Consider the following 22,835-nt stretch of genomic DNA (forward strand, 5'->3'; position numbering starts at 1 on the left):
ACTTTGACACTTGGTTGATAGAAATATAAAGTTGTTAACATGAGGGAACTTTTGCACTTCATCTATAGACTGAGCCAAATCTAGTTTGATGCTCAAATACCAAATGTAACAAATTACTGGAAGAGGGCAGAAAAGATTCCTCAAGACCCTGCACTTCTGGTTCTAGCACTTTCCACACAAAGCCTCCAAGAAACAGAAAGTGCTACAAGGAAGGAACAAAGACTGAACACATGAGATTGACCACAAAAACCAGCAACAGATCACCTAATTCAAGTCAGCTAGTTCTGTCAAAGGCACACAGGCAAATCAAGGCAGATAACATTGTTTATCCACAAGGGTTGCAAAAGAAGCATAAAAAAGCAAGTAGGAAAGCCATTGAAATAATGAACACTGTCACCAATATTACACTGTCCCAAAATCTAAACACTATAGTGTTCATATAAAAGTTACCTAAGAGAATTACCTAACTGTGACGTTGTGAAGAGGATTATTCAGTAACAACATAACACAGAAAAGGTGAACTATGGACACAGGAGCTCTGCATTTACCAGACAAGAAAATACAGAATGTGGAGCCTGGCTTGTTCAAACACCTCCTTAGGACATCTAGAGTGAGCCTCATCACTGCAACACCCAGGTGCCACAATTTCCTATCCTATGCCAAGATACTGATTTACTACTTAGCAGTACCAAGGGAATGCCCTGGCAGACAAGCAGATGTGCTGTGTTTACTGATGTTTTACAATCAAGACTCCCTTATCTACTTCCAAGATTTCTCCACAAGAATGTGGGATAGAAGAATGTTGTCCCTACCAGCTCTTACTGTTAGCTTTGCTTTTGACTTCCAAATACCTCAGGAAAGTAGAAGAGTGAGGTAAAAGATGGGAAAGACATGGAACATTCTGTAGCTTGAGTGTCTCAATGCTGCTTCTCCTAGAAAACAGAAAGCCTAGAGCTGCAGGTGTCCTATGAATTCTCTATACACACTGCTAGTTATCAACCCGTGCAGACATCCTCCTGCTCCCCCACAAAGACTTCAAGTTACCAGGCTCTGCTGGTCACAGCACAGCTCCAACACTATAGGTACCAGCCCATGCAAATACTTGTGGCCCTATACCACATATACCTCTAGATATTAGGTCTTAACTGAGACCTTTTTCCACGCACACACAAACACATACCAAAACTCCACAAACATTACAATGTATCAGGTATGGATGCCTCTCTCTCCACCACTCTATTCAATACATACCAGCAAGTCAGGACTTGACACATATGTCCTCCAGCTGCTCTGCTCAAATACCATTAGTAGTATTTGCCCCAGCTTGAAGTCCCATCCCCCAAAACCATCTCCTCAAATGTATTGCTCATCTAGAACCAGCTGAATATTTCCCCACAAAGCCCCACGTAACATACTCTATGACAAGCCTTTCTGTTCACCAACCATGCAGTTCTACATGAACTGTGTATCAGCAGTTGTTAGGCACCCTCCATAACCCCACATACTGAACCATTTCTTGGGGCCCTACTAGACACAAAGGTCATCTCATTGCCACCCAAAGCACACTGCTATTTAATGGACCATGCTAGGTAATACCCTGCTATAACCTTGCAGCACAAATGGAAGTGCACCTACATTCATAAAAGTAACTTTACTAAGCTCAAAGAACACATTGCAACTCACAATAATAGTGGGAGACTTCATCAACCCACTCTAATAATGGACATAACATGGAAAGAGAAACTAAACAGACACAGAGAAACTAACAGATGTTATGAACCAAATGGATTTAACATATCTATAAACATTTCATCCAAAAAAAAAAAGAATAGACCACCTTTGCAGCACCTCATGGTACCTCCTCCAAAACTGACCATATAATCAGACACAAAACAGGACTCAACAGATACAAGAAGATTGAAATAATCCCATGTTCCCTATCAGATCACCATGGACTAAAGCTGGCCTTCAATAAGAGCAAAAATGATAGAAAGCCCACATACACATGGAAGCTGAACAACACTCTACCCGATGGTAATTTGGTCAAGGAAAAAATAAAGAAATTAAAGACTTTATAATTTAATGAAAACGAAGGCACAACATAACCAAACTAATGAGAAACAATGAAAGCAGTGCTGTGGAAAACTCATAGATCTGAGGGCCTCTAAAAGAAAACTGGAGGGAGCATACACTAGCAGCTTGACAGCACACCTAAAAGTTCTAGAACAAAAAGAAGCAAATGCGACCCGCGGATCCCGGCCCGCAGCAGCTCTCTGCTCCCAAACCCCGTGTGAGAGAGATCTCACCGCCTGGTCAGGTGGGCACTCCTGAGGCTGCAGAGCGGAGGAGACCACCAACACTGCCCACCCCTGCCCACATCCCTGGCCCAAGAGGCAACTGTGTAAGGCCTCTGGGTTCCCGTAGGGGAGGGCCCAGGTGCGGCAGGACCCCTGCGACTGAGACACCGCCCGGAACCTGAAGGAAACAGACCGGATAAACAGTTCTCTGCACCCAAATCCCGTGGGAGGGAGAGCTAAACATACAGAGAGGCAGACACGACTGGAAAACCAGAAGAAACTGCACTCTGCACACACATCTCGGACGCCAGAGGAAAACACCAAACGCCATCTGGAACCCTAGTGCACGGAAGCTCCCGGAAAGGGCGGCGCATATCTTCCTGGTTGCTGCCGCCACAGAGAGCTCCTGGGCAGCACCCCGTGAGCAAACTTGAGCCTCGGGACCACAGGTAAGACAAACTTTTCTGCTACAAGTGACCTGCCTGGTGAATTCAAGACACAGGCCCACAGGAACAGCTGAAGACCTGTAGAGAGGAAAAACTACACGCCCGAAAGCAAAACACTCTGTCCCCATAACTGGCTGAAAGAAAACAGGAAAACAGGTCTACAGCACTCCTGACACACAGGCTTATAGAACAGTCTAGCCACTGTCAGAAATAGCAGAACAAAGTAACACTAGAGATAATCTGATGGCGAGAGGCAAGCGCAGGAACCCAAGCAACAGAAACCAAGACTACATGGCATCATTGGAGCCCAAGTCTCCCACCAAAATAAACATGGAATATCCAAACACAGCAGAAAAGCAAGATCTAGTTTCAAAATCATATTTGATCATGATGCTGGAGGACTTCAAGAAAGACGTGGAGAACTCCCTTAGAGAACAAGTAGAAGCCTACAGAGAGGAATCGCAAAAATGCCTGAAAGAATTCCAGGAAAACATAAATAAACAAGTAGAAACCCATAGAGAGGAGACACAAAAATCCCTGAAAGAATTCCAGGAAAATACAATCAAACAGTTGAAGGAATTAAAAATGGAAATAGAAGCAATCAAGAAAGAACACACGGAAACAACCCTGGACATAGAAAATCAAAAGAAAAGACAACGAGCTGTAGTTACAAGCTTCACCAACAGAATACAAGAGATGGAAGAGAGAATCTCGGGAGCAGAAGATTCCATAGAAATCATTGACTCAACTGTCAAAGATAATGTAAAGCAGAAAAAGCTACTAGGCCAAAACATACAGGAAATCCAGGACTCAATGAGAAGATCAAACCTAAGGATAATAGGTATAGAAGAGAGTGAAGACTCCCAGCTCAAAGGACCAGTAAATATCTTCAACAAAATCATAGAAGAAAACTTCCCTAACCTAAAGAAAGAGATACCCATAGGCATACAAGAAGCCTACAGAACTCCAAATAGATTGGACCAGAAAAGAAACACCTCCCGTCACATAATAGTCAAAACACCAAACACACAAAATAAACAAAGAATATTAAAAGCAGTAAGGGAAAAAGGTCAAGTAACATATAAAGGCAGACCTAGCAGAATCACACCAGACTTTTCGCCAGAAACTATGAAGGCCAGAAGATCCTGGACAGATGTCATACAGACCCTAAGAGAACACAAATGCCAGCCCAGGTTACTGTATCCTGCAAAATTCTCAATTAACATAGATGGAGAAACAAAGATATTCCATGACAAAACCAAATTTACACAATATCTTTCTACAAATCCAGCACTACAAAGGATAATAAAGGGAAAAGCCCAACATAAGGAGGCAAGCTATACCCTAGAAGAAGCAAGAAACTAATCGTCTTGGCAACAAAACAAAGAGAAGAAAAGCACACAAACATAACCTCACATCCAAATATGAATATAACAGGAAGCAATAATCACTATTCCTTAGTATCTCTCAACATCAATGGCCTCAACTCCCCAATAAAAAGACATAGATTAACAAACTGGATACAAAACGAGGACCCTGCATTCTGCTGCCTACAGGAAACACACCTCAGAGACAAAGACAGACAGTACCTCAAAGTGAAAGGCTGGAAAATAACTTTCCAAGCAAATGGTCAGAAGAAGCAAGCTGGAGAAGCCATTCTAATATCAAATACAATCATCCACCATGATCAAGTCGGCTTCAACCCAGGCATGCAGGGATGGTTTAATATATGGAAAACCATCAACGTGATCCATTATATAAACAAACTGAAAGAACAAAACCACATGGTCATTTCATTAGATGCTGAGAAAGCATTTGACAAAATTCAACACCCCTTCATGATAAAAGTCCTGGAAAGAATAGGAATGAAAGGCCCATACCTAAACATAGTAAAAGCCATACACAGCAAACCAGTTGCTAACATTAAACTAAATGGAGAGAAACTTGAAGCAATCCTACTAAAATCAGGGACTAGACAAGGCTGCCCACAGTCTCCCTACTTATTCAATAGACTTCTTGGAGTTCTAGCCAGAGCGATCAGACAACAAAAGGAGGTCAAGGGGATACAGATCGGAAAAGAAGAAGTCAAAATATCACTATTTGCAGATGATATGATAGTTTATTTAAGTGATCCCAAAAGTTCCACCAGTGTACTACTAAAGGTGATAAACAACTTCAGCAAAGTGGCTGGGTATAAAATTAACTCAGATAAATCAGTAGCCTTCCTCTACACAAAAGAAAACAAGCCGAGAAAGAAATTAGGGAAACGACACCCTTCATAATAGACCCAAATAATATAAAGTACCTCGGTGTGACTTTAACCAAGCAAGTAAAAGATCTGTACAATCAGAACGTCAAGACTCTGAAGAAAGAAATTGAAGAAGACCTCAGAAGATGGAAAGATCTCCCATGCTCATGGATTGGCAGGATTAATATAGTAAAAATGGCCATTTTACCCAAAGCAATCTACAGATTCAATGCAATCCCCATCAAAATACCAATCCAATTCTTCAAAGAGTTAGACAGAACAATTTGCAAATTCATCTGGAATAACAAAAAACCCAGGATAGCTAAAACTATCCTCAACAATAAAAGGACTTCAGGGGGAATCACTATCCCTGAACTCAAGCAGTATTACAGAGCAATAGTGATAAAAACTGTATGGTATTGGTACAGAGACAGACAGATAGACCAATGGAATAGAATTGAAGACCCAGAAATGAACCCACATACCTATGGTCACTTGATTTTTGACAAAGGAGCCAAAACCATCCAATGGAAAAAAGATAGCATTTTCAGCAAATGGTGCTGGTTCAACTGGAGGTCAACATGTAGAAGAATGCAGATTGATCCATGCTTATCACCCTGTACAAAGCTTAAGTCCAAGTGGATCAAGGACCTCCACATCAAACCTGATACACTCAAACTAATAGAAGAAAAACTAGGGAAGCATCTGGAACACATGGGCACTGGAAAAAAATTCCTAAACAAAACACCAATGGCTTATGCTCTAAGATCAAGAATCGACAAATGGGATCTCATAAAACTGCAAAGCTTCTGTAAGGCAAAGGACACTGTGGTTAGGACAAAACGGCAACCAACAGATTGGGAAAAGATCTTTACCAATCCTACAACAGATAGAGGCCTTATATCCAAAATATAAAAAGAACTCAAGAAGTTAGACCGCAGGGAGACAAATAACCCTATTAAAAAATGGGGTTCAGAGCTAAACAAAGAATTCACAGCTGAGGAATGCCGAATGGCTGAGAAACACCTAAAGAAATGTTCAACGTCTTTAGTCATAAGGGAAATGCAAATCAAAACAACCCTGAGATTTCACCTCACACCAGTGAGAATGTCTAAGATCAAAAACTCAGGTGACAGCAGATACTGGCGAGGATGCAGAGAAAGAGGAACACTCCTCCATTGTTGGTGGAATTGCAGACTGGTACAACCATTCTGGAAATCAGTCTCGAGGTTCCTCAGAAAATTGGACATTGAACTACCTGAGGATCCAGCTATACCACTCTTGGGCATATACCCAAAAGATGCCCCAACATATAAAAAAGACACATGCTCCACTATGTTCATAGCAGCATTATTTATAATAGCCAGAAGCTGGAAAGAACCCAGATGCCCTTCAACAGAGGAATGGATACAGAAAATGTGGTACATCTACACAATGGAATATTACTCAGCTATCAAAAACAACGGCTTTATGAAATTCGTAGGAAAATGGTTGGAACTGGAAAATATCATGCTGAGTGAGCTAACCCAATCACAGAAAGACATACATGGTATGCACTCACTGATAAGTGGCTATTAGCCCAAATGCTTGAATTACCCTTGAGTCCTAGAACAAATGAAACTCAAGACGGATGATCAAAATGTGAATGCTTCACTCCTCCTTTAAAAGAATACCCTTGGCAGGGAATAGAGAGGCAAAGATTAAAACAGAGACTGAAGGAACTCCCATTCAGAGCCTGCCCCACATGTGGCCCATACATATTCAGCCACCCAATTAGACAAGATGGATGAAGCAAAGAAGTGCAGGCCGACAGGAGCCGGATGTAGATCGCTCCTGAGAGACACAGCCAGAATATAGCAAATATAGAGGCGAATGCCAGCAGCAAACCACTGAATTGAGAATAGGACCCCCATTGAAGGAATTAGAGAAAGAACTGGAAGAGCTTGAAGGGGCTCGAGACCCCATATGTACAACAATGCCAAGCAACCAGAGCCTTCAGGGACTAAGCCACTATCTAAAGACTATACATGGACTGACCCTGGACTCTGACCTCATAGGTAGCAAAGAATATCCTAGTAAGAGCACCAGTGGAAGGGGAAGCCCTGGGTCCTGCTAAGACTGAACCCCCAGTGAATAGACTGTTGGGGGGAGGGCGGCAATGGGGGGAGGGTTGGGAGGGGAACACCCATAAGGAAGGGGAGGGGGGAGGGGGATGTTTGCCCGGAAACCAAAGAATTATTATTAAGTATTAAATAAATAAAAAAAACCCTGAAAACAACAACAAAAAAACGTAAGTTAAAATTATCCAATAAAAAGATTCAAAGCCAAAAAAAAAAAAAAAAAAAACCAAAGATATGATTTTAGGTTTGTTACCAAATGAGATTATGACTGTACAACTCAATCTAGCTAATTCCTCCCTGTTCAATTACAACCAATTTTAAATTCCTCATAAAAACCACTTTAGAATAACCACTTCTAGTCCCCCAAAAGTCCATGGAATTGGGACGACGACACCTCCATAACTTCTTCAAGCTGTACATGAGCGTTGAGATATCCTTGGGGGTAAGTGGTAGGAAGAATGAAGCAAATGCAGTAGCAAGACGTGTCCTGACTTGACCCAGCTGAAAGTCCTTGAGACCAGGAATCCAAGTAGGCACATTCTGTAAAATATAACTCTCAAAACAAAAGTTTACAATCGAGATATCTTTTGTTTGATTCTCCTGAATCAATTTTTCAGGTGGTCTCCCTCTATCAAATCTGATCAGTATGACTCTGAGCCTAATCACACTTTTTAAAAACACAAAGACAAAATCTTTCTCCCCAAATACTGTGTTCCTTAGTCTGTGAACAGAAAAGTTTGTATCTTGCACTCTCTCCCAGAGTAATAATATAACCATAAAACTCAAAGTCACACCCATTATGAAGATTAAACGATTTTTACAAAAGGAAGTAAGCTAAACAATGAGCCTGATAGGCTTTTGTATTCTATAATATCAGGAAATGAACCCAAAGTTCCTGTGGAGCCCATGTCAAGAAAATTGTGCTTCCTATTGTGGTAAATATCAAAAGTAACCACAAACCCTCGCTAGTCGGGATCCACGAGCCATATGGCCTTTAGTGGGGTAATTCATAAAATAAACCAAATACCTTTTATCAATTCCAATATCGATAAGCAACACATCAAACCAGGACTTTTGCCCAAAATATCTCAATCTGTTAAGTTCTCTTCTCGGAGCCACAGATTTTTATTTAACCTTAATAACTTCTATAATATATGTCTGCATTCATTCTCCCTGGTGTTACAGACATTTATCACAACTCTGTACTTGGAGTTAGTGACTAATTTTTCCCTATCTAAGTTCCAAACCGTGGATGAAAATCTCCACCTGATTCAGGTAATCTCTTGTTACCTTTTAATAGTACCTGTAATTAAGAAGTAGCTTGTCTAGCTAGGATTTCAACCCCAAATTCCCAAGGAGCCCAAGTTAAAAAGAATATGAGTTTCCTGAAAGCCTTTTAAACAACTTTCTTAAAAAAGCAGCTTTTAGCCAAGCAACCAGAGCTTCCAGGGACTAAGCCACTACCTAAAGACTATACATGGACTGACCCTGGACTCTGACCTCATAGGTAGCAATGAATATCCTAGTAAGAGCACCAGTGGAAGGGGAAGCCCTGGGTCCTGCTAAGACTGAACCCCCAGTGAACTAGATTGTTGGGGGGAGGGCGACAAGGGGGGGAGGATGGGGAGGGGAATACCCATAAAGAAGGGGAGGGGGGAGGGGGATGTTTGCCCAGAAACCGGGAAAGGGAATAACACTCCAAATGTATACAAGAAATACTCAAGTTAATAAAAAAAAAAAAAAAAAAAAAAAAAAAAAAAAAAAAAAAAAGAAAGCAGGCTGAGGAAGCCAGTAAAGAAAAAAAAAAAAAAGCAGCTTTTAATCTCTAACTCTCTGAGCAGCCATTACTTTTCACACAGCAGGGGACCTATAGCCTGCCAGGCCAGGTGGCTTCCTGTTTCTTTGTTTGAATTAATGCCCTTAAGATATCACATGACTTAACATGGCTCTGGCCTCCTCTTACTTAGGAAATAAAAACTGTTTCTCAACTCTTAGGATTATTAGTGGATTTTGGCCCATCACATTGGTTCACCTGAGCAATTATCTGTTGTTGTAAAAATATAAAAAAAAAAAATCAAAAAAATATTGTCTTTTATCCCACTTGGTCCTACACCTCGGTGTCCCAAGATATCTGGTAGATATCTTGGCGGAAACACATCCCAGCCACGCACTTTGCAGTTTGTACTCTACCCCAGATTGCAGATTGCAGTTGTACCAGTCTGCAATCCCACCAACAATGGAGGAGTGTTCCTCTTTCTCCACATACTCGCCAGCATCTGCTGTCACCTGAGTTTTTGATCTTAGCCATTCTCACTGTTGTGAGGTGAAATCTCAGGGTTGTTTTGATTTGCATTTCCCTTATGACTAAAGATGTTGAACATTTCTTTAGGTGTTTCTCAGCCATTCCGCATTCCTCAGCTATGGACTCTTTGTTTAGCTCTGAACCCCATTTTTTAATAGGGTTATTTGTCTCGCTGCGGTCTAACTTCTTGAGTTCTTTGTATTTTTGGATATAAGCCCTCTATCACTTGTAGGATTGGTAAAGTTTTTTCCCAATCTGTTGGTTGCCGTTTTGTCCTAACAACATTGTCCTTTGCCTTCCAGAAGCTTTGCAGTTTTATGAGATCCCGTTTGTCGATTTCTGCTCTTAGAGCATAAGCCATTGGTGTTTTGTTCAGGAAATTTTCTCCAGTGCCCATGTGTTCGAGATTCTTCGGGTTGGGAGATTTTTAATCACTGCTTCTGTTTACCAATCTTTATTTAAAGATCTGCTTACTGATCTTTATTTAAATTTGGTAAGTGGTATCTCTCTAGAAAATCACCCATTTTATTTAGAATTTCCAATTCTGTGGAATATAGACTCTTGAATTTAGACCTAATGTTTGTTTATTTGTCTTTCCTTGGTGTCTATTGCTCTATGTCCCTTTTATTTCTGTTTTTGTTAATATGGGTACTGTCTGCCTTCTGGTTAGTCTGGCTAAGGCTTTATCTATCTTATTGATTTTCTCAAAGAACCAGCTTTTGGGTTCCTTGATTTTTTGTATTGTTTTCTTTGTTTCTAATTGATTGATTTCAGCCATGAGTTTGATTATTTCCTGAAATAGAGGGATATTTGATTTTGCTATGTCTTATTTATTTCTTCATTATTTACTATTCAATTTCCTATTAAAAACTCATTTAGTTACTCTTTTTTTAAAAATGTTCTTTATTTTTATTTATATGAGTACACTGTAGCTGTCTTCAGATACACCAGAAGAGGGCACCAGATCTCATTACAAATGATTTTGAGCCACCATGTGGTTGCTGGGAATTGAACTCAGGACCTCTGGAAGAAGGGTCAGTGTTCTTAACCAGTGTGAGCCATTTCTCCAGCCCTCTAGTTACTCTTTTTAATGTGGTAAAATTCTGTTTTCTTCTGTAATAACATGTGTTACCAAGAAGCGGCCAAATTGATTTCCAGAGTGATTGTAGAAGTTTCCACTCCTAAAGTAAACCCACATACACTAAATCTAATAACACAGAATGTAGGGAATAACCTTGAATTCATTGGTACAGGAGACAACTTCCTGATCAGAACATTCATAGCTCAGGCACTAAGATCAACAATTAATAAGTGGGACCTTATGAAACTGAAAATCTTTAAAGCAAAGGACACATTCAAAAGGACAAAACTGGAACCTACAGAATGGGAAAATACATTCACCAGTGCCATATCTGACAGAGGCTGGTATCCAAAATATATAAGGAAGCCAACAAACTGGACACCAACAAAGTAAATAATCCAGTTAAAAGTGGGGTAGAGACTTAAACAGGTAATTCTCAGCAGAGGAACCTCTAGTAGCTGAGAAGCACTTAAAGAAATGTTCAACATCTGTAGCCATCAGGTAAATGAATATCAAAATAATATTCCCATCAGATACACCTGTTAGAATCGGTAAGATCAAAGACACAGTGACAGCCCATGCTGCCACATGTGAAGCAAGGGAAGCACTTCTTTGTCCCTGATGGGATTGCAAAAATTATACAGCCACTTTGGAAATCAATATGACAGATTCTCAGAAAATTGGGGACAGATCTACTTCAAGATGCAGGTATACCAATACTGGGCATATATTCAAAGGATACTCTACCAAACCACAATGACACTTGGTCAAGTATATTCATAGCAGTTTTATTCATAATAAGTAAGGAACTGGAAACAACCTGCACGGAGCCATATTGGATTTGGGCCTAGCCGCTTTTTGACTGCATGGTTCAAAGTGACTCTGGGCTGTTTGGCCACAGAGACTCACCCCGAAGATGACTGCCATAAATCTTAAGATTGTTGGATAAAGCCTCTCCCATGAATTTACGGCACAGGAGTATAACATTCAAGGGATGCCTCAGCTCGAGCAGATACCAGTTATCTCTTCAGTCAACACCCAGTGTCTCCACCACCTGACCTCATCGCCTGACTTCTTTGCCTCCAGCTATCACTGCCTATACCCTCATCTCCCCCTCCTTCATATTTCACAAAGGTCACTCCCCCTACCTGAAAGCCTTAAAAGCTGCAATGTTCATCCCAATAAACGAGACCTTGACAACAGAACTTTTGCTTGGTCTCCTTCTTCTCTTCACCCCCATTTTGGCCCACAGGTAGAAAGCCTCTTCGGGACCCTGAATAACTGGGTCCCCGCTGGCGGGGACAACAACCTAGATTTCCTCCTCTAAAGAATGGATAAAGAAAACATGGTGCATTCTAGAATGGAGTATTACTCAGCTGGTAAAAATGATAATATCATGAAGTTTGCCAGCAAAAGGATGTAAGTAGAAAAGATTATCCTGACTGAGGTAGTCCAGATACAGAAAGGCAAACTTTGTATGTACTCACTTGTAAATGGATATTATCTGTACAGTAAAGGAAAACTATGCTATAATCCATAGACCCCCAAAAGCTAAGTAACATGAGGGCGCAATGGGGGACAAGCAAATCTCACTGAGAAAGGGAAACCAAACAGGTGTCACAGGTGAATGGAGAGAGGGACTGGATAGGAGAGGGATGACCAGGAGGGATCATGTTTGGGGAGGACCAAGGGAGAGAGTTTTGGGAGTGACAGCTGGAATGAATGGGAAGGGCATACATCTCTGGGATGAGCTAGAAAGCTAGGACAATGGAAACATTCAGGAATCAATGAGGGTATATCGAGCCTGAATTGATCATCTCCTATAACTAGGGAAGACTTCCACTGGAGGTACTGGGATATTAACCCTGCCACTAAATCTTCAACCTACAATTTATCTTGTCTAATAGATGTGCTGGGGTAAAGGTTGTAAAGAAATCATGGGAGTGGCCAATCAATGACTGGTCCAGCTTGAGACCCATGCAATGAGAGGGACTCCACCGCTGACACTGCCTGGAAGGTCACAAAACTGCCATGGCAGATGGATATCCACAGGAGGCCTGCTCTTTTCTGAAGAGAAACAGGGAAGAGCAGAAGGTGACGATAAGAGGGGAGGTGTAGGAAAAGAAGTAGGGGTAGGAGGGAAGGGAAACTGTAGTCAGGACAGACAAGAAATAATAAACAATGTATTGTTTGGAAAACAAACCTCCTCACCCTGTGAAGAGGCAAATTCTATTTGTCAAGAAATTGACTTACAATGACTTTTCACCATGGCATCAATCTCATCTCAAAATTTCTATTTATTTGGTGTTGTGGTACACACTTGTATCCCAGCACTGAGGAAGTAGAGAAGTAGGACTCCAAAATTAAGACTAGTCTTTGGATATTTTCCTCATAGAATTTGTATTGCTGATGGACATAATGACAAAAATCAATGTGAGGATGTGATTTTAGTTGGCAGCTTGTGATCAAAGCCCATCATTTATGGAAGAGGGGCGGGAACTTAAACAGGAGGAAAGAGAAAACCTGGAGGGAAGCTGGACACTGACTTGTTCTTTATGACTTTCTTGGTTTTAGACTAGTACCTGGTTTATTGACAATTCTGCACATATGCAGGCACTGCCCAGAAGTGGACAGCTGCAGCTTTAAAACCCCTTTCCAGGACAACCCTGGAAGATACCGGTGAAGGGAAATCTTCACAGTGGGCAGAACTTTGGGCAGTAAACATGGTACTACAGCTTGTTTGGAGGAAGAAATGGCCAGATGTAGGATTGTTCACTGACTCAGGGACTGGAGCCAATGGATTGGTTGGTCAGGGACTTGGAAAGGTCATAATTGGAAAATAAGTGAGAAAGACATCTGGGAAAGAAGTATGTGGATAGATTTCTCCAAATGGCCAAAGGGTGCTTCTACTAGGAGCCACAACAAACATTCCATTGAACTGAAGCGCAGTCTTCCCCCTGGTCATTTTGGGTTTCTAAGGCCTTTAAACCAACAAGCTAAGAAAGGAATAACAGTATTAGGAGGGAGTGAGAGAGATCCAGATTGCCATGGGGAAATGGGATTGCCTCTCCTCAGTGGAGGTTAGAAGGATTATGTCTGGATGCAGGAGATCCTTTAGGGTGTCGCTGAGTAGTATCTTGACCTGTGATTAAAGTCAATGGGAAACTACAAAAGCCTAATCCAAGCAGAATGACAAAGGGCACAGACCCATCAGGTCACTTCTCCAGGAAAAGAGCCAAGACCTGCTGAGGTGTTCTCGGAGGGTATTGAAAATACAGAATGGGTAGTAGAGGAAGGCAGTTATAAATATCACCTAAGACGATGTGTCCAGTTGTAGAAGTGAGGGTTTTAAGTGGTATGAATGCTTCTGTTTTAGTTTGTTAGGAAGACATTTATATAGATATTTACACTATCTTCTAGTTTCTTTAGCATCAATTAAGAGATTATCTATCAGTATTTAAGTTGAGATACTAAAAGGATGTTCCCTAGGGACATTAGTCTTCTAAATTTACAATGCTTTTGCGACTGTATGAGGGACAGTAATATCATGCTAGGTATATTTATGATCTGGTTATTGTTTAATTTGGACATAAGATATGATTTGTGTCCAAGTTGACAAGGGGTGAATTGTGATGACTATTCCTGGTTGTCATCCTGACTGCCTCTGGAATGAACTACAATCCAGAAATGGAGGGCATACCTGTGATCCAGATCTTGAGGCTAGAAGACACAGGTTTCTGACCCAGATCTTGACCTGGAGATCTTGAGGCATAGTGGCCATGAAAAGCTTAGGCCCAGGCAAGATGATATGCACCCTTAATCCCAGGAGATTGAGGCCAGCAGATCCCTGAGTTCGAGGTCAGCCTGGGATAAAGCAATTTCCAGATCCAGGTGTGGTGGACACACCTTTAATCTGGGCCACACGTGCTGGAGGCCTACATAAGGATATTGGAAGAAGGAAGACTCTTCCCCTGCTTGCATTTACTTGCCAACATGTCTGTTGGAACCTATCTCCTGCTTCTACAGGAGACCAGCTGAAACAACGAGCCTTGTGGACTGAGCAACTGCTGGATTTCTGGACTTCCTATTCACAGCTGCCCATTGTTAGATTAGTTGAACTGCAGACTGTGAAGGTCATTACATTAAATTCCCTTAATATACAGAGACATTCCATAAGTTCTGTGACTCCAGAGGACCCTGACTAACACACACACACACACACACACACACACACACACACACACACAACTCATGACTAACTTGAAATGGTGGAGTCGCCCATAGTAGGGTGGGATCTTTCACATCATTAATTCCACCAACTGAAAAATCATAAGCCCAGCTTCAGGCACTCAGCACATTAAACCTCTGTGATGTGATCCATGTTTTTGGGGAAATGGTTGGATGAGGAAAGCATTACTTTGAGTTGGTGAACCCAGATCTAGACAGTTAAATGCCATTAGTTCTTTATTATCTTTATACCCCAATCATTAGCTGTGAGTATAAAACATGAAGGAAGAGATTAGGAAGGGGTTAACTAGCAGGACTTGATGCCTATCTTTGTATTTTGAACTTTTGCTGTAGGGAAGAGGCTACCAAGCAGGACTCTATACCTAGGTTTAGGTGTTGGGACTTGGGATGTAGGGAAGGGGTGCTTAGCAGGAACTGAACCCCAAGCTGTATGTGCCTGTGTGCCTTTGGCTCTGTGGGAGAAAATACCATGTAGAACCAGACACAGCCATATATCGTATGAGGGTTTTGGTTACAGGGTGGGGGCCACCTAGGCTTGCATCTAGGTGCTTGTGTGAAGCGTTGATTGAATGAATGGGAAGCTATCCAGCAATAACCGAAGCAGCCTGAATGAGAGAGAGAGAGAGAGAGAGAGAGAGAGAGAGAGAGAGAGAGAGATAGAAAGAGAGAGAGAGAACCTTTGTATCTTACAAGACCAGAAAAGTAGCCGTGTGTGTGTGTGTGTGTGTGTGTGTGTGTGTGTGTGTGTGTGTGTGTGCATGGAGCTTTGTATCTAGCATGACATAACAGCTTGCAATGACAGCACACTCACATCCATGTGAGAATCTAGGTATCTAAGAGTTAGGCTTTGAATACGCTTGGCACAGGGAGTGGCACTTTTAGGAAGTGTGGCCTTGTTGGGATAGGTGTGTCACTGTGGTGTGAGCTTTAAGAGCCTTATCCTAGCTGCCTGGAAGCCAGTATTCTAATGCAGCTCTCAGATAAAGATATAGAACTCTCAGCTTCTCCTATACCTTCTCCTACAACTGGACAATGCCATGTTCCTTCCTTGATGATAATGGACTGAACCTCGGAACCTGTCAACCAGTCCCAACTAAATGTTATTATAAGATTGGCCTTGGTCAAGGTGTCTGTTTGCAGGAGTAAAACCCTATCTAAGAAAGAAGTTGGTACCAGGGACTGCAGCATTGCTGTCATAGGCCTGACCATGCTTTTGTTTGGAAGAATATGGACTTTGGGTTTTGAATTTGGAAAAACAGTAGAATGGTTTAAATGGGGTTTAAAGGGCTATCCTAGTAGGAATTTGGGCTTAGTTACTGCGTAGGAACTGTGAGAACCTGGCTCAAGAGGTTTCAGTGGAAAATTTCAACATGTGGCCTAGAGATTGTTTTGGGGTCTTTTGGTGAAGAATGTGGCTACTTTTTTGCCCTTGTCTGAAAAGTCTGCCTTAGGCTAATGTAAAGAGATTCATATTAATTGCATTGACAAAGAAAATCTCAAAGAAATCCAGGAAAGGTTTTGTTCTCTGGTTAGGTCCCATAAAGAACATTTTGAACAAGTGTAGCAAGCTTAGAAAGGAAAATATAAAATATATGGTATTAAAGGGGCACCAGACAATAAAATGGAGCTGAATCCTGTGTTCAAGGAAATCAAATTGAATTAAGGGAGACCTTGGGACAAGATCCCATCTAGCTAAATTTAGGTCCAGGAACCTTAGTTCAAGCCTTTCAACCCAGGAGGCAAGGACAAACAGATCTCTGAGTTCAAGGCCAGCCTAGAACAAGGCAAGTTCCAGATGAAGAAAAACTTAAGTCTAGGGTTGATGGACCACACCTTTAGTTCCAGTGCTTAGGAGAAAGGCATGCAGATCTCTGAGTACAAAGTCAGTCTATGGAGCAAGTTCCGGGACAGCCAACCTTAGGCAGTGAAGGAATTGGAAATCAGAGTTAGTGATAATGTGATAGAACAAGGGGGACATGTTCCAGCTCTTGCAAGCAGCAGAATGTGGCAGGTTTGTCCACATGGCTCTGCTTTAAGAGGCCAGACCTGAAGGGACTGCTGAAACAATTGATGCTGTTTTAGCTGCAGCTAAGTTAATGGTGATTATGAAGAGACCAGCATCACTGAGGCGAAATCTTCTGGGAAGTGTTTTCTGACAGAACAAAGAGGCTGTGTTCCTGAGATAGTCAAGGTCTTACCTCGTGCTGCAGCTTCTGTTATAGGGAAGTGTGTTGCTAGCAGGAGTTGACACAGCTGTGTGTGTGAAGGCATTAACTATAGGGGAAGGTACATACGGGAGGACCTGACACCGAGCATACCATGTGATTGTATGTCTTTGGATATAGAAGAGGGTGCCAGGTCTGCCACACGCACAAGCACGTGATGCTCTGGATGTAGTGGAAGACAGAAATCAAACCTGACACTTGGCTAGTCCAAATATGCAACACTGTCACCGTTGCTTCCAGCCAGAGGGTATGTAGAAGGTTGTAACAGCTAGTTGGGTTCGGATAGAGTTATGTAGCATAAACTTGGATGTGTATGTTGGTCTTTTCCTGTAAGACAGAAGATCCTTAGCAGGAACTGAGAATCATATCTGAGTCAAATATCTGGTTGGGTTTTTACAGTGTAGCAGCCAATCATGCTCTGTCCAAAAGAGCAAGCTACGGAGCACCTCTGGGCCTCAGTTTCCTTCTCTGGGAGATGAAGATTACTGGCCAATTTTAGGGTCATGTTTGGGCAGGTCTTGGTTGAAATAGGTGGTGTTGACTACACCTGTCCAGGTGTCTCTGTCAGGCAGGCTGTGTGGAAAGGAAGGTGTTGAGTCTGTAAGCTTGGCCCTAAAGAGCTGACTTCTCTTTTCTCAGGTAACAGGCGGCAACATGCTCCCTCTAGTGGCTGCAAAGCAAAATGTCCACTTTATACTCTTCTGGTCTCTTGGGCATCAACTCTGCCCTGGGAAATTCACATACTTAGAACCAATGCCACAAGGTGGAGCCAAACATTCACTTCTGCTGTCTCTCCTGAGATTCCTTGATATGGTTACATTACTAAAGTCTCCTTTGCCCTGTCCCTGCATTCAGTAAAGTGCATCAGGACTGAAGACCACCTTAGTAGTCACTAACAAGCAGAGCAGCTATGGGCAAAGCAAAAAATGGCTAAGTGCTATTGTTGTAAAAGTATAAAAATAAAAAGTAGTATTGTTGTCTTTTACTCCGCTAGTTCTGCACCGCGGTGTCTCAAGATATCCACTAGATATCTTGGCAGAAACACATCCCAGCCACACACTTTCTTACACCCAAACCCTCACATAAAAGAACACACAACACATTAATCTTTGACGCAATTGGTAAGATATAATTGCCCACTTAAACATACAAAGCCCGGTACCATCTATCCCTTAGGAACATTGATAACAACCTGTAAATACACACACAGAGCAGAATCTTAACATCACCTGCCAAGGCTTCTCACCCTCTCCTCAGTCCTGTGTCCCCTCTCTGATCCAGTCTCCTCCTCTTCCTTCAAACTTCTCTCCTGCCCATCTTTCCTTCTCCTCCAATGACAGGCCTCCTTCTATCCAGTACCTGCCCCTCAACTGTACTTTACAAATTCAATGGGGAGGTGGTTCTGGTGAAGTCACCAGAGTTCTGAGTATGTGACAAGGCAGCTGTCCTTGGGGCAGTGGAATTAGCATCAAAATAGAGAAAACTTAAGGGCAAACCACAACAAAGTGCCTCTTAGCTAGCTTCTTCTGTTAGGTTATTTGTACCCTAAAGGTCATAGCTCTTGAAGCCAATACAAATGCAGTAAACATCCAGTGGCAGAATGAATGTCAGGACATAGATGTGAGTGAAGATGTTTACACTCTTTCTTTCAAACCTTCTTCTTCAACTGTTTTAGTACAGAGAATCACCTACACTAAGTTATCTCATGTTCCCTCAAAGCCATTCTTAGGTTCCCTGTCTCTATCTCACACTGTCTTCCTCTTTCTTTCTGTCACATATTTTGGGATGAGGGAAGCCTGTCTGGGCATCTTCATGGTTCCTAACATGTAGGCAAGTGCTAAGTTTAGACAAGATTCCAAGAATGTATTTCTATTATCACTGTGTTCTAGGCTAGATAAACCCTAATCCTCCTCCAAAGTGAAGCAGGAAAAAACGCTATTCATTTCCCTTCATTGCTGGTACTCCCCTGTTAGGAGAAATATACGGTTCTGATAAAGTTCCCCAAGTGAGGCTCATTAACACACAGATAAACTGAGGCAGCATGCAGTGGACTATGACTTCTGTGATGGGAGAGATACAGGGATAAAGGGAGGCTGCAAACACAACAGCAGGGAGGTGACCTGGAAGAATGAGGGGATCAAGCTGTTCTGTCCTCATGTGGGAAATCTGATGAGAAAGACAGAGAAATGAGTATTGCTGTGGTATTTCTCTACAGACTTGCCCGCAGAGTTGGCATATTCATGGGCAGGTTGGACATGGTATTGGCTCAAGGTGCCCACTGAAAACGATGCTATGAGAGGGTAGGTCTGGGCCATGTTTCCTTGTGAACTTTGGTTTCCTAAGGAGAAACCTTTGATAGATAATTTACATCCCCCTGTGTTGAATAGAGGCCTCTATGTTGGGTAAATCGGTAGATGTGCACAGTCTCTATGGATTTCCTGCAGGACTCTTCTGTACTCTCAGTCTACAGCAGGTGACCCCATGTCTCACAATATATAGAGTTCATCCCTTCAAAAAGAGTGACATGGGAAAGGGACCAGGCAAACTGTAGTTCTCCACCCTCCTAATTCTGCAAAACTGAATGCAGTTGGTGCTTCCTCTGCAACCTCTGCTTCTCATCCTCTGATGTCCATCTTGTGCTCAACTATTTTGTTTTACAAAGACATAAAAACTTCTGGGGAACTGGCATTTTGAAATAATGTTTCTGTTTCAATGGAATAAGGCAACTTCAAAAGAAAAATTAATGAAAAAAATATATGAAGGGGATACAGAAAAAAATCTCCACATACCCAGCCTCCATTATGAAATTTTGACACTTTCCAGAAACAGATGAAGATTAGGATGACTATGCTTTGTGTCACAACCTTTCCCCAAGGACAAAATTAGCTTCTTTTCACTCATATAGAAGTTTATTGGTTAGGAACCTCAACATAAATGATAAAGGTCTAAGGACATGGAATCGGACGTGGGTCTCCCTGAGGTGTTCAACAACTTTTTGGTATTTGGACAGTTCAGCTGTCCGATCACAGACATTCCAGGGTGTGCTGCACAGTGCTTTGGGTGGTGCAGAACTGAGATTCCAGCATCGCTGTCTCCCCAGTATCCAGTCAGGAGGAACATGTCTGTAGTTCAAAACTCAATCCAAGGTGGTTTGACAAGGAGAGAAAGCACTGTGGGACCCATGAAAGTTGGACTGCTCATGAAAGCCAGCAGCTGATCAGACTGTATCTGGGTGTTGAATCAGGAGAACGAGAGGCTCTCCTGTACCCTAGGTGACTGTGAGGTGAAAGCTGTGACTTCAATAATATATGACAGGTACAGTTGCCTCAGAGGACCATTGGTCTTCATCTGTGGCCTCTTGGCTCCAATCAAAAGAAGTCTGCTAATCAAACCGGCTAGCCAGTCTAGAGTGTCCTAGGTTGTCATGTTGAAATTACATTACTTGTACTTGGACTGCAGCTGAGGCATCCAGTGAAAGCAGGCAAGGCCTATGCCTTATTTCCCAGGATGTGCCCGCTAGGGCACACTGGCATCTCTCCACAGACATATTCTAAGTCAACTCCCACCTTCAGGTATCCACTCCCATGGGAACATAGAATACTATTGTGAAGTTGAAATTGGAGGTTGGTTTCCTGCCTGTTCATAGTCCACCCTGGATGCACTGGATGGAAATGCCTCCAGTTCAATTGCTGTCTGTGCCAAATGAAGAAGGCTCACTACTGGTAGAGTTTTACATTGAAAGATTAAAAGAATTCCTGACTGCTGCTGTACAGTATGAAGCCAGGCAGGGCAGTACAGAGGCCTGAGACATCTCTGTGTGAGTTTTAGAACCTCCAATTCTAAATAAAATTGCCAGGCTAGTAAGGATTGTATTGTGAGGACTTTCCTCAACACCTAATCAATAAAAGTTCAGGACCAGAAATTTCCCCATTTTATTTAGAACCCCATCCATTCGACAGCTCTAGCTTCCCTGATGTGCAACAGGCTGGCCCCAGCTGATACTCCAAAAGATATAATTACCTCTCATCCACTAAGCAAGCAGTTTTCTTTTCTGTCCATATGGGACTCACCAGATAATCTGTATTCTAGAACATACTACCAGCCTGTCACATTGTAGAACATACTACCAGCCTGTCACATTCCCGGGAAGATTTGGCTAATGCTGTCAATATGCCTCAGTGTTTGATACAAGACCAGGGACAGGTGGTCAGAATGACTTTAAAAAGGCAGATTCAATGTCTCAATACTTCTTTGTGTTAATTATGGTGGTAGACAGAAGGAGGGTTTGCCCAGCGGCCTCTGACTGCTGGCAGTAGCTTGGCTGAATAGACTGGCTTCTGTCATGGCAGGAACTCTGAAGTTATACCCTTCATGAACAAGGTAGTTAAGTTGCTCTGAGTCTATCCCTAATATTTCCTCCATTGTGAGGTGGACACCTGAGAGCTCTGCTTGTCTAATGTGTATGAAGAGACTGGAATACAGGAGCAGTTAATGACTGTCTTTTCTAGCTCTATGAGGGAGAGACAAATGGAGGTAGAGCGTGTGTGAGTTTGCTTCCTTTCTGGGCCATTCGCCTGTGTTCCTTCTCCCCTGGCAGTGTGGTGTATGCCTTTATCCCAGGACTCAGGATAGAGGAGGAATCTGTGGGAGTTCAGGATTAACTAGGAGGAGTGTCACTTCTGAGTCAGAAATTTGGGCTCAGCTATGATACCATGTGGCCGCTGGCTGGGTCCCTTGGAGGACCAAGATAAACTCTCAGGCTCTCAAAGGGCCGTCTTGTGGTTATTGGTTCTCAAGATGGAGCTGAAAAAATAATTCCCGATGGAAGCTCATCATAAGAAGATGTTTTCTCTGTTTCAAATGGGAAACTAAGTGGGGTAGGAGGCTCAGGGTCCTGGTTCAGGCCTTTTGGCAGGAAGCAGGTTCTAGTGCCAGGAGAGCAGCTAGCCTATCCAGGCCAAGCTTATCCCAGCAGTCAGTGACCTCTGGGCAAACCCTCTGTCGACCTCCTGAATGAACACAAAGAGTAGATGGGCTTTTCCATACCATTTTTGAGTCTCAGGACAGCTGCATACCTGAACTTCCTGTTCCCTGTGTTGCCCAAAGGCCTTCTTTCTGCTCAATATAGGACTTGGATGAAACTTTTTTATTTCTCTAGAATACAGTACAGTTTTCCTCATATAGGTAGATCATCTCTTACATATCTTTCTTATAAATCTGTCCAGAAAGAGGCAAGAAGAGGTTAGACAAGAGGTTAGACATAGTGCAACATCACAATCTTTTAACAGATTACAGAAGAGAAACACTGATTCCTCCTGCGTGTAGATACACTGATTATTTTTGAAGACACTGTGTTAGAATACAAAGCGTGTCTTAGTTAGGGTTTTACTGCTGTGAACAGACACCATGAACAAAGCAAATCTTATAAAGAACAACATTTAACTGGGGCTGGCTTACAGGTTCAGAGGTTCATCTGTCATAATCAAGTCAGGAACATAGCAGTGTGTAGGCAGGCTTGGTGCAGGAGGAGCTGCAGGTTCTACATCTTCATCTGGAGGCTGCTAGGCCCACGGTATTAAGGCAAAGGCTCACAGTGACACTTCTATTTCAACAAGGCCATAGCTCTCAATAGTGCCACTCCCTGGGCCAAACATATACCAATCATCACAAAAGGCTTTCCTGCTGGTGACCTGAAAATCCCAGGAAGCAGTGATCAAGGGGGAAATTTTACAAGTGTAGTAGGTAAGGGGATTGAATGGGCCTTGTTTAGAATGTAGAGTCTTCCTGGAACAGGGAACATGTACACATTTTCACATACATGATTAAATGCATGAGAATAACCATTGGAGGAGGATACACTATTAAACG

Source organism: Rattus norvegicus, chromosome 9 (assembly GCF_021556685.1).
Source record: "Rattus norvegicus strain SHRSP/BbbUtx chromosome 9, alternate assembly SHRSP_T2T, whole genome shotgun sequence".
In the NCBI taxonomy this organism is placed as follows: Eukaryota; Metazoa; Chordata; class Mammalia; order Rodentia; family Muridae; genus Rattus; species Rattus norvegicus.